The sequence below is a fragment of the Pelodiscus sinensis genome, chromosome 3 (genome assembly GCF_052426305.1).
Source record: "Pelodiscus sinensis isolate ZL-2025 chromosome 3, ASM5242630v1, whole genome shotgun sequence".
NCBI lineage: Eukaryota > Metazoa > Chordata > Testudines > Trionychidae > Pelodiscus > Pelodiscus sinensis.
In genome coordinates, this window is record NC_143054.1 from 9,956,962 (window position 1) to 9,973,563 (window position 16,602).

The window sequence follows — 16,602 nt, forward strand, 5'->3', positions numbered from 1 at the left end:
CCAAGTTAAGACTAGACCGAGTAACTGGAGTAGGATAAAAATAACAAATGTGATCTGTAAACCACAGAAGGGAACATGGTAGGAAACTGATGTATATGAGAAAAACAAAAACAAACAAACATTTCACCATTAGTAGGGGGAGGAAATACAAATAAGGCAATATGAAAAGGTCCCCTAGTGAATATGTATCAAACATGACATAATCACCATAATATATAAAAAGGCCATCCCAACCAAGGTGCGGGAGCAGACGGAGATGTATTCTTTGGGAGGTGCAAGAATGATGGCCCTTGATGACTATAGGGAAGGTGATGGTGATGAGTAAGATGATGGACTACACTTTAGGATGTTCTAGAAGGAACGGTTTATGTGGAAATATAGATCTACATTCCCAGTCTATCTGTCTAAGTTAGGGTGTTTGCGACTGTTCTAAGTATATTAATAAAATATATTTGTAAGCATATGAGAGTTCTTGTAGTGTGAGTCTTGCAACTCTGCACATAAGATTCACAACCATACAATAATTTAAATACTGGCCCTGATCCTGTGACAAGAACCTGTCAACCCTCCAAGTGGTAACTGGAAATGTGAGTCACTATTCGACTACTGTATCAGAGGCAGCCAGGGGAGGGTGAAGCAGTAGTCACTGCGGGAGGGAGTTGGCTTAAAAGAAGGCATCGAAGGCAATCAGGTTGCTGAGGCGTGACTTGCCCTTGGTGAATCCATGTTGAGAGTTCCTGATTATTTTTCCCTCTTCCAAGTGCTTCAAAATGGATTCCTTTATAATCCCTTTTTTTATTTTTCCTAGGACCGAGGGGACTTTCTACTAAATAAGATGGTGCCAGTTCTTCAGAAGATTTTGGTGACTTCACTCCATGAGAAGTGTCACCCAGACATGTGAGATAATAAGAATGAGGAATGGGACAACAACCATCTTTGGAAAGTCAAAAGTGCATTGGGTTATCTCCTCATAACGCTGGAGGGAAAGGATAGAAAGCGAATGGGCCACCATGAGGAACAGAGCTCAAAGAATGGAGGAAACAGGGCTGTTGAATGGGTTACATTATACAGGAGTTATAAAAGATGACGTTTGATATTTGAAAGCTGTTTTGGGGGAGAAATTTGAGACTGAACTTGACTCTCCCCATTTTTTTCTGATTATAATTACGGAGAAATGAGATCTGAGCTCAGCTGACTATATATAATGCACTGCCACTGTTTTTTAAAAGAAAATCAATTCCCCTTGAGAATGCTTGCAGGGCGAAAGACTGCAATAAGAGGGAATAAGGATGTGGGCCTGCACAGAAGGATGGGGCTATGAGGAGGAGATGGATAAATGGGTAGAGGAAAAAGTGTGTGTCTGTGTTTGTGTGTGGGGGAGGGGGGTTCGCAGCTACAGGGGATAGAAGAGGGCAGGGTGAGTGGAGGGGTAGCAGAGGAAGTTGAGGATTTAGGGTTGATGGAGGGATGTCAGTGTTCAATTCTCTCCTCCTGTGGGCATGCTGAGAGGTACAGAAGCTCAGACGCTGTGCAAGACTGCAAGCCCTTCTACATCCTTTCTGAGTGTCCTTACATCTGCAAAGCCCTGCTACTCCTGGCCTGCCTGAGGCCCTCTCACTGTCTTTCCATGTGACCTGAAATACAGAGGGGGGTGGGAGGGAAGAAGGAGGGTTGGAGGACATTTAAAGTTTGATCACGTGACACCCAGAAAGCACACAGTTAGGGTAACTATCACCCCATGGACTGGGCTGTGTGTGGGGCAGGGCTGAGCTTTGGAGCAGGGCAGCACTGGGTTAAAATGGCTGGGGAAGCCTGGCTGAAGCAGAGGCAGGTGTCTCAGATGGAGATGGGTTGTGGGAATGAGGGGCTTAGCTCAGTATCAAACTTGGGCTGATGTCTTGTGCATGAGGTTCTGCCTGTGATATGTGAGCCCAGCAGGACAGGACAGGAGACCAACTACGAGCTTAATGGGATGGGAGGGAAGGAGACATGGGAACTCATATTGGCTACCTGTCGTGGGGAATGTCATGGGGAATGATGAGGCAGTTGGTAGAGAAGAGGAGAGATGCACTGCCGGTCTTCTCTCACTTGTTTACTATTCCTATGCCAGCCATGTAATAACCACGTCAAAGTCTAGGGACTTAGAACACGGAGGAGATTTCTCTCTCTGTCCCTTTTAACAACTCCACCTTGAAAACATTTCAAAACACGGCCATCATCCCCATTGCTCTGTATGAAAACAAGCTCCGTGTGCTCATGAAAACACTCACACAAATTTTCAATACACCACCACAACCAGTTGCTTTTATTTCAGTTAGACAAAAGTCATATTACAAAATAGAGAGCCTCTTTCTGGATTTTCTTCAAGATTTTCACTGCAAGGCATTTTCTTCCAGCTTCCCAGAGATGATGCCTTGAGAATCTTTGTTGTCATCACTCCTGTGGACCCTGAATAATATGACATTACATTAGAAAACTACAGTTTTAATACAAATGGCTGAATATATGTGAGATCTCGTGATGAACAAGTGAGGTCACAGAGAACTGGGCAAGGCCAAAAGATTGTATCTATGTTTAAAAAGGGACCAAACAGGACTGGGAAAATTATACATCCATCAGACAGACCTCATTTCTTGGAAAGATACTGAAACTATTTCTGAAATCATTAAGTTGTAAGCACCTGGAGGATACCTGACAACATGTCTTTGTCTAGACTAAATTCTGCCGAAACAATCCTTTTTCTTTCTTTGGCAGGATTACTGTCTAGTGGGCTGGGAGATGCCATAGACATGATCTAGCTCAGTAAGAGTTTTAATAAGAGTTTGCCACAGTTGCCCATGACTTTCTCATGTACAAACTAGGAAAATGTAGTCTAGGTCAGTGGTGGGCAACCTTTTTTTTCAACTGAGCCAAATCTCGCCAAAACCACGATTGAAATTTATTTTGAGAGCCACATTTTTAAACCTGAAAATACATAGGATGGTACACTGTTTTTAGTTTCAATAAGTTTTTATTGAGAATATTCTGCATGCAAGTATGCCTTTTCACCACTCTTGGGTATGTCTACATAAAAAAAGTATGCTTAACTCAAGGGTAGCTAATTTAGGACAAAACAGTGAAGATACAGCAACACAGCATTTAACTCTTATTAGTATACTGTTAAAGTCTATAGGGCAGCCTCAGATGAGCTAGCACTGCTAACCCAAGTTTAAAGCTAAATTGCTGTGCCTTAGTGAGCATGAGTTAAAACCCTTTTCCTCAGCAGTGAACTGTTCTCTTCTGATTCCCCTACATCTCTAATCCTCCATCAATAGGTCTTTCTGAAAATCCTCATCCCCACTCCATCTTTCTGTGGAAGTTGTATAGGGCTCTTCATCTATACCTTATAGCCAAGTAAACTAAATTGCAAAGAAGTTCAACTACCATCTCTATGCTGCCAGCTCAGTCTTTCAGATCAGTCTCCCTCTGTCCAAATTCACATCTCAAGCTTGAAATTCCTAACTATAAGGTCCCAGAAAGCAAATAAAACCTTAAAATGTTCAGGCTACAGTTACACATCACAAAGCAGCACAAAAGGAACAACCCCCTCCCAGCAGGTCAGTTTTAAATAAACAAAGCTTCCCCAGCAGTATCTGCAATCCAAACATGAGGAAGTGCATTAACTCACTGGAACAATTACAGAAAGGCTACAATAAAAAAAACCAAATCCTGCAACCCAATCGCCCTATTTTCATTGTTCAATTGCAAGAAGTGAGTAACCTCAAGGGTGAAGACTGCACTGGATTTTTAGAGAGCTTCCAGTTTCCAGAATCCCGGCTGTTCTTGTTAACACTTCTTAGAGGTATCTGTGTGTTGTCGGGTCTCTGGCTATCATGATAAGGGACCTTCTGCACTGAGTATCTTTGCACAGGCCCCTCCGAGTGATTACGATAAGAAAGAACTAGTATTTTACAGACTGTTTAATTCACACAGAAAGAAACTTCTTCTCTCATTTCAGACCAAGCAAAAATTCAGAATGAAGCATCGCTAAAATCCACCCCTCTACTCTCCCGGGCCGTTTATCTGCCCAGGAGTGTTTTACACAGGTTCAAACTAAATGCTCCAAAATGCTTAGCATAACGTTCAAAGCGCAACAGCAGCACAGGCTAGCCAGGGTGGGGGTCTCAGCTGAGAAAAGGCTCCGCAACAAAACAAACGAGCTGTGAAGCAAGGAGTGAGACCCGCGAGCAAAGGCAGCCCGCCCCAAGAGACTGGGGTCCCAGCACCAGAGACAGGCAGCTCCGTGTAGAGACCCCAACGCCACCACCCCCCGACCATACAATGCAGACACCCCGACTTCCCGCAACGAAAAGAAGTGTCTGATCTGCCCCTCCTCCACGCGTCCGCACTGTCCTTTTCCGCACCCCGCCCTTCCTGCCACTTCCCCGTCTGCCCTCTCCGTCCCCGCCCGCCTCACTGACCCGCCCCGTCCTCTACCCCTTCCCAGTGCCCCTGTCTCGTCCACTCCCCCGCCCCGCTGTGTGTCCGGCCGGGCGCCGTGCTGCCCGGGCGCCACCCCCCCACTGCCCCTGCCCCCTCCTTTCTCCCCACCCGTCCCTGCCCCCTCCATTCCCCACCCGCCCCACTGCCCCTGCCTCCTCCTTTCTCCCCCTCCGCCCCTGCCCCTGCCCCCTCCATTCCCCCCTGCCCCACTGCCCTCCTTTCCCCGCCCCTGCCCCCTCCTTCTCCCCCCGCCCCATCTTCCCCTCCGTCCCACGGTTCCTCCACCCGCCACTCTGCCCGGGTGGCGCCCCCCCCGTCCCCGCCTCTAGCCCCCTTCCTTTACCCCCCCTCACTATCTCTATGCCCTCCTATTCCCCCCCCCCCCCCCGTCTCACTGCCCCCCGGCCCGGCACTCACACGAAGCGGCGCTGAGCAGCAGGAGGTGCCGAGAAACACCACCCGGCCCCCTTCCCAGGTGAGGCCCCGCCCCCGGAGCCCCATTGGATCCCGGCCCACGCCCACCCGCCCCCTGCGGCCCCGCCCCACTCCAAATGCGGTTTGAATTGCGGTTTGGTCTAGTAACTAGACTTTTGGGGCGGCCGCCCGAGAGGAGGGAGGGGAGCGGGCGCCCGGCACACAGAAGAGCCGCATTAAAGAGTGTAAAGAGCCGCATGTGGCTCGCGAGCCGCGGCTTGCCGACCACTGGTCTAGGTGATATTACTATAAGGTGGAGGCACAAATGGTTGAAAGAACACAATCAAACAGCAGTTGTCAATGGTTCACTTTCAGACTGGTAGGATGTGCGTATTGGGGCCCCACAGTGGTCAGTCCGGGGTCCAGTTTGATTTCCTGTGTTCCTTTGTCTAAGGCTATGTCTAGCCTATGCAGAAGATTCGAAAGAGGATATGCAAATTCTTCAGGAATTTCCATATCTTCTTCTGATCTCATTTTCGAAAGCGGAGCTTTCCTGCGGAATTTGCATATCCTCCTTCGAATCTTCCGCATAGACTAGCCGAGCCCATTGCTTTCCAGGACACAGTTCCCCCCTTTTTTTGTTCTTAGGTGACTACTCTTAGTTGTAACTGCATTAAGCTATTTTTCTTTTTGTTTGCGTCCACTTTAGCAAGTGACTGAGATTCTTCTGTTGCCTGCCTTCCCTGCTTCATTATTTCCTACTGCTGCTTTTTTAAAGTTCTTTGCTATCTTTGTCAGTGATGATTTTAAGGTTTCTTCCTGGTCAGTAAACAAAAATGTTAAATGGTGCATGGTCAAGAACTAATCACTACAGAACTCCAAAAATGTTCTGCTCTGAGTCCGGGTGTGTCTACACTCTCCCGTTAGTAACAATGGGAGCATCTACACAGCAATTCATTGTTGTCAGCTTATTCAGACTTTTTTAAACCTCATTCCACGGAGATGAACTCCTCTTCCGAAATAGCTGCAGTGTAGATGCTGCACTGTTACTATTATGAAATATAGTAGCCCAGTGTCTGTGCGTCTGTAATGCCTTCTCCTTACTCTGTGCTGGTTCGGGCTGCTCAGGCCCCCAGACATCCCTCTCCACCAGTGCTGCTTTCCTCCCCCTTTCCTCTGCCCCTCCCTCATCCTCCTCTCCAGGCCCACAGCCCCCAATCTACTCCCCAGCTCTGCTTTCCATCCCCCATCCAGCCAGCCCCGCCCCCTTTCCCTCCCTGCGTGGCACCCAAAGGACCACTTGCCACTGCTTGCTCCCCACGCCAGGCCCCGCCGCTCAGCCACGTGGGGGGGGAGTGGAAGGGAGGGGAAGGGGGGGGAGGCGCCACACAGAGAGAGGAAGGAGGCAGGCCTGGCTGGTAGGGGGTGGAAAGCAGAACTGGGGGGGCAGTATGGGAAGGACTGGGGGGCCTGGAGGAAGGGGGGAGGGAAGCAGCGCTGGTGGGGAGTGTGTCCAGGGGGCCGTGGGGCTTGCCGGCAGGAAGAGGGGGTGGGAAGCAGAGCTGGGGGGGTTGGGGGTTATGGGGCTGGACAGGAGAAGGGGGGCTGGAAGCAGACCTGGCGGGGGGGGGGTGCAGACACTGGCCGCAGTTGGACCCCAAAGGGCCTCTTGCCAACGCTTGCCATCCCGCCGGGGCCCAGCTGAGTGGGGGCGGCGCAGTGATGTACATGGCCCCTTCCTTCTCCCGCCGTGGCGCTGAGTGGTGCGCCCCTCAGCCGGGCCACCGGGGAAGAGGAGAGGGAGGGGCGGTGATGTAGACAGCCCCGCCCCCTAGCTGGGTATATCATCATTCTACCCCTCCTCCCCCACAGAGGCCCGGCTGAGCGTGCAACACTCAACCGAGCCACCACGGAGGAAGGGAAAAGTGGCGGAGAAGTGACATACACAGCCAGGGGGAGGGCCTGTGTACCTCCCCGCCCCCTTTCCTCTCCCACTGTGACACTCATCTGAGTGCTGCACCCTCAGCTGGGCCGCTGGGGGAGCCAGCAGTGCAAGGGGCCATTTTGGCTCCCCTGCGGTTGAAGGGGAAGGAAGGGCGGTGATGTACACAGCCCCACCCCCTGGCCAAGTACGTCACAGCCCCGCCCCCCTCCCTCGCGGCAGCCCGGCTGAGCAGGCAGTACTCAGCCAAACTTCAAAGCTGAAGGGAAGGGGAAGGGGAAGAGGAAGGGGAAAGACATAGGGAAGAGAGAGGCAGGACGGGGAGAAGAGAAAGAAAGAGACAGAGAGGGTATGTCTACACTACAAAGTTAATTCGAACTAACAGACGTTAATTTGAATTAACTTTGATAGGCGCTACACTAGCGCTCTGCTAGTTCGAACTTAATTCGAACTAGCGGAGCGCTTAGTTAGAACTAGGTAAACCTCATTCCATGAGGACTAAGCCTAGTTCGAATTAACTAGTTCGAATTAAGGGCTGTGTAGCCAATTAATTCGAACTAGTGGGAGGCTAGCCCTCCCCAGCTTTCCCTGGTGGCCACTCTGGCCAACACCAGGGAAACTCTACTGCCCCCCTCCCGGCCCCGGACTCGTTAAAGGGGCAAGGGCTGGCTACGGTGCCTGTGCCAGGTGCAAGCCTGCCAGCACCCAGCCAGCAGACCCTGCACCTGGCACGGCTCGAGCCAGCCACCCACTGCCACCCAGCCCTCCCCCTCTTCCCGGGACCAGGCTGGCGGCTCCCGGGAGCCTGCACAGGACCACAAAAGGCGGGCGCATTCCTGGTCCAGTGCAGACATCGTGGACCTCATCCACGACTTCCGCACTAAGCACAGGAAAGTGGCCGTCTAGAGCAGGATAGCTGCCAGCCTGGCAACCCAGGAACAGGTTTGCATGAAAATCAGGGTGGTCCACTGAGACCCCCGATCCTGAGCCTTGAGCTTAGAATAACCGTACTGGGTCAGACCAAAGGTCCATTTAGCCCAGTGGCCTGTCTGCCGACAGTGGCCAACACTAGGTACCCTGGAGGGGATGGACAGAGGACAATGACCAAGCCATTTGTCTTGTGCCATCCATCTCCAGCCTTCCACAAACAGAGGCCAGGGACACCATTCCTACCCCCTGGCTAATACCACTCCAGGGACCCAACCTCCATGACTTTATCTCACTTCTCTGTAAACTCTGTTCTAGATCTAACCTTCACAGCCTCCTGCAGCAAGGAGTTCCACAGGTTGACTATTTGCTTTGTGAAGAAGAACTTTCCGTTATTCGTTTGAAGCCTGCTACCATTCCTTTCCTTTGGTGTCCTCTAGTCCTTCCATTATGGGAACTAATGAAGAACTTTTCTGTATGCACCCTCTCCACACAACACGTGATTTTATAGACATCTATCATATCCCGCCTCAGTCTCCTCTTTTCTAAGCTGAGAAGTCCCAGTCTCTTTAGCCTCTCTTCATATGGGACCTGTTCCAAACCTCTGATCATTTTAGTTGCCCTCCCCCTCCCACCCTCTCTCTTCCCCTCTCCCACCTCCTTTTAGCAGTCTCCCCGAGTTTTGTTCAATAAAGAGAGTTTCTATTTTTGAACACGTGTCCTTTATTTTGTACATCAGGAAGGGGGGTTAGGGAGGGGTAAGTGGAAGGAGTTGAGGGAGGAATGGGGTACGAGCCCCTGATGGGGAGGACTGGGCTGGCTCTGCGGGCTCCTCCGGGTAGAAACTCTCCTGCAGCCCCTCGATTGACCCCTCTCCCCAGATGGCAGCCTGTGGCAAGTGCAGCCGGGCTAATGTCTGAGTGCTGTGATGTGCCGAATGTGGGCACTCAGGGCACTCCAAGCCAGGACTGCTTTGCAAGCAGGGCACCCCTGAGAACTGTCTGTCCAGGGTGGGGGTCGAGTCCCTTTAAGCGCAGCCCTGGGCTAGCCTGAGGCAGCATCTCCACGCTATAAGTCCTCCTCTGATGCCCTGCCAGCACTGCTTCCAGCCATCCTTAACCCCAGTTCAGGGTACAGTCTGTGTGGACATACTAGTTTGAATTAGCAAAACGCTAATTCGAACTAGTGTTTAAGTCTGGATGCGCTAATTCGAATTATCTTAGTTTGAATTAAGTAATTCGAACTAAGTTAGTTCGAATTAGCGCTGTAGTGTAGACATACCCAGAGAGAGGCAGGAGGCAGAGGAGAGCTGAGAGAGAGGGGGGTAGGCAGTAGGAGAGAGAGAGAGAGAGAGAGTGCTCAAGAGAGAACACCTGAAAATCCCGTCTTATGATGGACTCTCCAGTGTTACTATTTCGAAATAGCTCCTCACCAGAGCCATTCTAAGTAATATTTCCCCCATGCTTCTCGGGGCTCTAAATCTATGTAGTGCATCCACATAACGGGAGCCTGCTTCAGACTAATTTTGAAGCTCCCCTGTAGTGTGGACGCTCTATTTTGAAATAAGCTATTTCAGAATATATCTCCGGAGTAGCTTATGCCCAAATAATGATGGTCTGGCACTTATAGGTGCTTTGACAGAATTGACCCATGGACAAACTAATGCTGATGTAACTGGCTCTGTGCTGTCCTCTTTCAACCACTGTCCTATGGATTGTGCTGGAGTTGATGCTGATGTAGCCAGGTCTCAGAGGAGTTGCTCTTCGCAACTAGGGGAAGGCTGCTTTAAATAAAAGAAGTCAGTAAGTAAGCTCCTAGGCGGGCCGGATCCAGGAAAGCACAGAAGCCTGGACAGTGCTTTGTCATACGCCTCCACCAAGATTAAACAATATAGAAAGTGATGGAAAAATATCTCTGTTCACATAGTCATGTCTTCCTTGTGGAATCATGAACTTACCTAGCCTCGACGACAGCATACGAACGGAGCGCAGTGAAATATGAAACTCGTACTGAAATGACAATGATGATAAAAGCACCAGCCTCCCATGCTATTACATCGCATTTCACAAAGAGAAGAACACCCAAATCCTGCACCAAAAACCAAAAACAGTCTTGAATTTCATAAATACACATAAGGGGAACTGAGCATTGTGTTTGCAGTTTTACAGGTGTTTCCCACTCACTAAGACACTGCCTAGTCACTATACTAATCTTTCTGTGCACCATTTTGTTTGATATTTAATAATTCTTACATGGCTGCAATTTTGTGCACGTTGAATAGCAACCTTTATCAGTGATGATTTTATGTTCTCTGCCAGGTCATTCATAAAAATGTTGAATAGGATTGCTCCAAGAGTGGGGATATTTTCACAGAGAACAATTCAACCAACTCTGAATAGATTTTCACATGCACATCTCAGGCACCTTCCTGATCCTAGGACTATTTCACAGCTAAATTTTGAGCATCATCTACGAAGCATATAAACCACCTCTTCACCTTCCTTTTAGTAGCTCCAGCTGTAAATTTGGTTCCCTCTGGCTGCTACAGTGATGTGCCAGGAAGCATCAATGGAATTTAGCCAGCTAGGATTCTGCGCTGCATCAGGTGGGATGACTGTCATTTTTCTAAGAGAAGGAATGCCTGCCTCTCTGTGAGACTCTGAACAGATTTTTTTTTTCTGAAGACTCATTCACGAATACTTTCTTGCTGAGCAGTGGCCACTCTGAAGAACCTGCAGCTTTGAAAATCCTGCCCCCAGGCACACAACCAAAATTTGTAGAATAATCAGGTTGGAGCATTTTTAACAGGAGTTTGTTGGGCAACTGAAACAGAGACGTGCCAGGGTGGCAAATACTGCCCCAAACAGATGAGATCATTCCAAGGAAGAAAGCCAAACACATACCTGTGGTAGGTTCTCAGAGAGGTGAGAGTGGGGGCCAAGACACTGGGATTAGGGACTATCATTTTATAGACCTGGGCTCTATTCCCAACCACGTAACTTCTCAGTGGCAAATGAGCCCTGATATTATAATTGAGGCTATGAAAGCACCGAATTATTAACACTAGCCAGCAGCAGAAGCAGCATTGTAAATTACAGTCTTCCAGCAGCCGGCTCTGTGTGCCTGCTCCTAGACCAAAGATATATTGGACGGGGTTGGCATGAATTCATTTTTCTGTATCCAACCTAGTTTTCGAATTCTGTGATTGACTGCTTCAGGAATACTCTACATGCCGTGCTGATAGATTCTGCGGTGACGTAAGCAGCACGCCTCAGAGAGGTCTGAGGAAAATACTATGGAATATTTTTCTTACTGGTCATAACTCAGTCAAATCTCAATCATTTTTACTGGGGGAAGCAAAAACACATCCCTGGAATCAGGGCAATTCCTCTCAAATTTTATGTATTTTCTTCAGACTGAGTCCACACTACGATATTAGGTTGATTTAATTTGTCTCGGAGCATCTGATTTAACAACTGCAATTTTGCATGTCCCCACTAGGTGGCTGCCTTCAATAGTGCACATCCTGATCTCTGCCAGAGATTGCATCCAGTCTAGGAGTGATTCATTGTGGGTAGCTATCTCACAGTGCTAGCAGCAAATTGAAATTTTTGGCTAAGGCCCCAGTGCCTCGTGGATGAAAACAGAGTTGGTGGTGCTAGTGGGTGCCTGTGGTCACCCTCCCAAATCTGTGTCTGAGAACCAAAGCAGCTGTTCACTAGCCTTGTCCTGTGGTACACTTGTCTAAGCTCCTTTATCTTCACGTGGTATTGCCCTGTGCTATTTGGACATAGATATCAGCATTCGTTTTGCTGGTTCGGAGCTCTGCCTGCAGGGACTCTCTTCCACCTCCCACCCAGCAATCAGATACTCTGGAATGATCCCTGCTGAAATGCATTCGTGCCCTTGGACATGCATGCTCAGCTCTCCACAGCTGCTCCAACAGGGAATAAGCATTCCAAAATTCTTAAGGGCTTTTCCAAGTTGCCTGGCTCAACAGCATTGCAGATCAAAGTCCTCACTAGAGTGTCACACTGGAACACTCGGGGTCATCACTTGGGGTGTGTCCAAACTACACTGTAAGTCGAAATAAGATACACAATTTGAGCCATGCAAATTGCATATCTTATTTCGATGCTATTTCAAAATAGCTTATTTTGTCATTTGGCACTGTCTACAGCACCAGATGTTGAAATAAAGCGCTAGTACAACACGTCCCTTACTCCTTGTAAAATGAGGAGGTTTGCAAAGATCTCAGAATAGCAAGCCAGAAATAACGGACTTGCTGTGAAGACGCGGGATAGCTATTTCAGGGTACTCCGGTATCCTGAAATAGCATAGCAGTGTACATGTAGTCCTGGAAGCAAATTATAGTGTTTACACTGCCCTTAATTCCAGGCATGAATGTCCATTCTGACTTTATGAAGTACGAGGGTAAATTTTAAAAACCCTTTAGGTGGAAGGAAAGGGTTCAGTAGTATAAACAGACTTATTACAAATGTGACCTTATGCTAACGACATCGTCCTAAGCTTGCAGTGTAGACAAGCCCTGAAGAGGCACTAGTGTTCATTGTAAAAAGAGTCCCATGTTTATCTAAATGAAAGGGTGAGACAATGTAAGTGCAGGCTAGAGATCCCTCTGCATCATCACCCCCTTTTCATTGACATCTTACCTGGTGCAACCTGGAGCACCAGAAATAAAAGAGCAAAGAGCAGATAAAGGATCTTCATGGCTGGAGATGAGCAGGGATCTCAGCGTAGCTGCAGAGAAAATACAAAAAGACAGAGAGGAGACATTTATAGGTTGTCACTGAAGAGCGGGGAGTCTCTGGCCCCACACTCCCATCAGCAGCCAAATGTGACTCTCCGCCAGCAAGTCGAACAGAAGATGTCTTCGTTCACAAGGGTGCAGCATAGCACAGACTGGTTAGCTCAGGAACCAGGAGCAGCCAGTACAATCCATCTTCTGGAGCGGGGGCCGAAAGGCAGAGCCCTGGGCCACCTCCCTGCATCCTAAGACAGCAGAGACTCACACACACACACACTCAGGACCTGTCTCACCCTATAGTCAGCCCTGCCTCCTCCTTTGTTCAGCTTCCTGGGCAAGAGGGGTTATCTGGTTGCAACACGCACACACCCCACCCAGCCTCAGGTTACATGAGAGCCTGAGCCTTTTGTGTGTAATTGCTGAACTGGGGCAGCCTCAAGTAGCCTCCCCCACAGTGAGAGTCACATCCAAAACGCCAATTCCGCACCGGGCTTCAGTGCAGTGCCCAGGGAAACTGGGGCACCCACATACAGAGACTGCGTCTACACTGTAGCTTTCGTCCAGAAAAGCTTATGCAAATAAAGCGCGGCATGGAATATTGCCATGCTTCATTTGAATAATTAATTAGCAGCCGATTTTGAGCACGAGGCTTTTGTGCTAAAAGGAGCCGTGTACACAGCTTGTTTTTTTCTCAAAAGCCTCTTGCACAAAAATGGCTGCTCATTATTTAAGCAAATGAAGCGCAGGGATATTCCACGCCGTGCTTCATTTGCATATGCTTTTCTGCAAGAAGGCTACAGTATAGACGTAGCCTGAGCTACCCCAATTTTAGACAACAATGGTTGAGTTTATTAGTGAAATAAAGTATATTTTATTCCTTCTATTACAGCACACACCCATTTATCTGACAGGCCTGGGAGACATCCAAAACTTGAGATAACCAGGCATTTGGGCAGACAATATGCAAGAGAATTTCAAGTTAGAATCCAAAGGGAACTCGGAAGAGGAAGGGGTCATTCTGAGCTGCGCTTCACCCCTACATGCTGCAGTGAGGGGAATTCCCAAGGTGCTGTATGGGCAGAGCCCAAAGGGAGACAGAGAGAAGGCAGAAGGAGGGAAAAGGAGAAGGAAGGGTAATGAAGCAAAGGGAGACAGGAGACTGTTTGGTTCTCCTTGAGCACTGACAGCTCCAGAGAAGAGAGCTGGCCCTACCCCTCACTATTTATACAGGGGCTTATAGAACCCAGAATTGTCCATGTCAGGATTCCCTCAAGAAGCAAAAAGGTGTTTGTCTGCTTCTGTGGCTATTCCTCTGCTCTTCTTTTCCTTCCCTTTCTCTCTCCTTCACCCTCCTCTGCATTTCCTCATTCCCCATCCCTTCGGCCCTGTTCTCTTCCCTAACTCCTGCCCTGTGTCTCCTTTTGTCCTTTCTCTCCTTGAAGGCTTTTCCTTTCTGTCTTTACCGTAACCCATTCCTCTGTCTCTCTTCCCTGTTTGCTTTTTCTCTCCCTCCTCAATTATTCTTCCCCCTACCTTATTCCTACTTCTTCTTCCCTTTTTCCCTTGTCCTCATTGATAATTCTGGAAAATCTCCCAAATCACAGCTCCCACCACGCTAAAGGTAGCTCAGCAGTGGGTGAGTCACACAGCGCGTTTGGGTAACTAGGATTCCTTATATAAAGGGATGTCAGATAACTGGAATTATCCTGCCCATGCTTTTAACTCAGATAGCTTTAAAATAGCCATGCTTTTATTTGCATAAACGAAATGCACGGAATTTTGCTACTTATCCATGAAAGCTGGAATGAAGGCCTGTTCTCTAGCACTGCATCACAGTGGCTCCAAGTCGTTTCTCCAGAAAGCTAGAGAGTTCATTCAAGTAGTTCAGTCACAGAAACAGTTATGACACCAATAGTCTTCTCTTTCTGCATCTCCCAACCATTCCCGAGACAGACCTGTACAGGAAGAGATAGTAGAGGGATCATAAGGGAAACAACCTTAATAGTTACCAGCTTGGGGATGCTCTCAATCGACAGGTGATGACAGTCCCAGTTACTGTCTCTCGTGCAGATCTATAAGCTTTAGGGAGTGGGTTTTGATGATACAAACTGTCAATTTTATTCCGTTGCTGAAAGCTTGGTTTCTTCTTGGCCGACCTGCTTTGGGCCAATCAGAAAGCACCCTGCTTGTGGGGAAATTCTGAACTGTCCTACTACCGTTTGGATGATGGAATTCTTGCAACTCTGTCTCTCTGGAATATTTAGGGTCTTTGTGTAAAACATCTTGCGCCATCCCAGATTGTGTAAAACATGTTAGGCCACAGCAGTTTGGGTAAAATATCTTGGCACATATAACGGACATCTGCTCATTTGTCTCTGATCAACAACTTACTTCAACAGGCGTCATGGAGGAGCAGCAGCAGCATCCGGACGCCAGCGTCCCCTGCCGTATCTGGCGTCTGGACACCAGCAGCGACTGGTGGGACCGCATCGTCCTGGAGCGCTGGGGAGACCAACGGTGGACCCAGAACTTCAAGATGAAGAAGGACACCTTCCTGGAGTTCTGCGAGTGGCTCATCCCTGCACTGCAGCAATGGGACACTCGCATAAGGCCCACCATTCCCCTCCACAAGCGGGTGGCCATCTCCCTGTAGAAGCTCTCCACACCGGACAGCTACCGATCCGTCGGGAACCAGTTCAGCGTGGGGAAATTCACCGTCAGAGCAGTGCTCATGCAGGTACGGCACTCACCGGCCACTAAGCCAGGACGGGGGGCTGCAAGAAGGGGATGGTCTTCCCCAGGGAAAACGGGGGGAGGAAGCGAAAGTTCCTTGTACTGGATGGTTTGGTCTGTCCCAACCGTACTACACACCGCCCACGGTGGCCAGGATTACAGCGGGGGTTCCTTCTGGGATTGGGGCATGGGACATTGCCAGAGAACGAACACTCCCAGCCAACCAGGCACCCCAGTGATTCTCGGTTTTCTGTGTCTCTCTGCAGGTGTTCAAGGCCATCAACCAGTTGCTGCTCCACAGGGTGTTCCGCCTCACCAACCTGCACGCGGTCATCCAGGTGTTCGGCGCCTTCCGCTTCCCTAACTGCGGGGGGGCCGATGGATGGGACTCACATCCCCATCTGTGCCCTGGAACACCAGGCCTCCCTGTATATCAACAGGAAGGGGTACTTCTCAGTGATCCTGCAGGCCGTTTCTGACCACCGGGGCCAGTTCACGGACATTAAAGTGGGCTGGTCCGGCACGGCTCATGACTCACGGGTGTTCTGCAACTCCTCTGTGTGCCAGAGGCTGCACACCAGGACCTTCTTCCCCGACCGCCACATCAGAGTCAGGGAAGGGGACATGCGGCCTACCCCCTAAAGCCTTGGCTGATGAAGCCGTACATGGGGCACCCCAACCCCTCCCACCAGGTCTTCAATGCCAGGCTCACCAGGGCCCGCATTGTGGTGGAGGGGGCCTTCAGACACCTGAAAGCCCAATTGAGATGCCTCCTCACCCGCCTCGACCTCACCGAGCACAATATCCCTCCTGTGGTGGCAGCGTGTTGTGTGCTGATCAATTTATGCGAGAGGTAGGGGGAGGCTTTCCTGCCATCCTTGATGTCTGAGGTGGAACACTTGGCTGGCAAGTATGTACAGCCCTGCACCGACGCCGTCCGGGAATCCCAGCAGGGGGCTGTCCGGATCCAGGAAGCCTTGCGGGAGAGTTTCCATGTGGAGGAGGACTGAACTCTCCCTGGAATGCCCCACTGGGGCCTTCTTCCACCCTCACCTTCTTCCTCTTTCCCCTCACTAACCACCCTTCCTAATGTAAAATAAAAACACCTGTTTTGCCAATAAAAATCTCTTTTATTCCATAGAACTGAGGTGGGGGGAGGGAGGAATGAACGTGGGAGATGAGAGTGGGAAACCTAAGAGGAGGGAGCTGGAAGGGGGAGGAAAGGGGAGGAAGGGAAGGGAAAGCTCAGGGTTTGGGGTCTTGCTGGCTCTCCCATCTCACAGCAACATGGGCGTGGAGGTATCGGGGGGGAGTGGGTGTGGAAGGTGGTGCAGGA

At 49.6% G+C, this 16,602-nt stretch overlaps 1 long non-coding RNA gene across 2 annotated transcripts; it reads right to left on the reverse strand.

Moving 5' to 3' along the window:
• Window positions 1-2,331: 2,331 nt before the first annotated feature.
• LOC142827740 (uncharacterized) lies at window positions 2,332-14,737 on the reverse strand. 2 transcript variants are annotated; one of them, XR_016349037.1, is made up of 4 exons: window positions 14,543-14,737; window positions 12,439-12,526; window positions 9,723-9,853; window positions 2,332-2,448 (listed from the first exon to the last, which is right to left on the reverse strand). It is a non-coding gene; the product is annotated as an uncharacterized LOC142827740 (long non-coding RNA). The 2 variants fall into 2 exon arrangements; XR_016349038.1 differs by having other exon boundaries at window positions 14,531-14,737.
• Window positions 14,738-16,602: the final 1,865 nt, after the last annotated feature.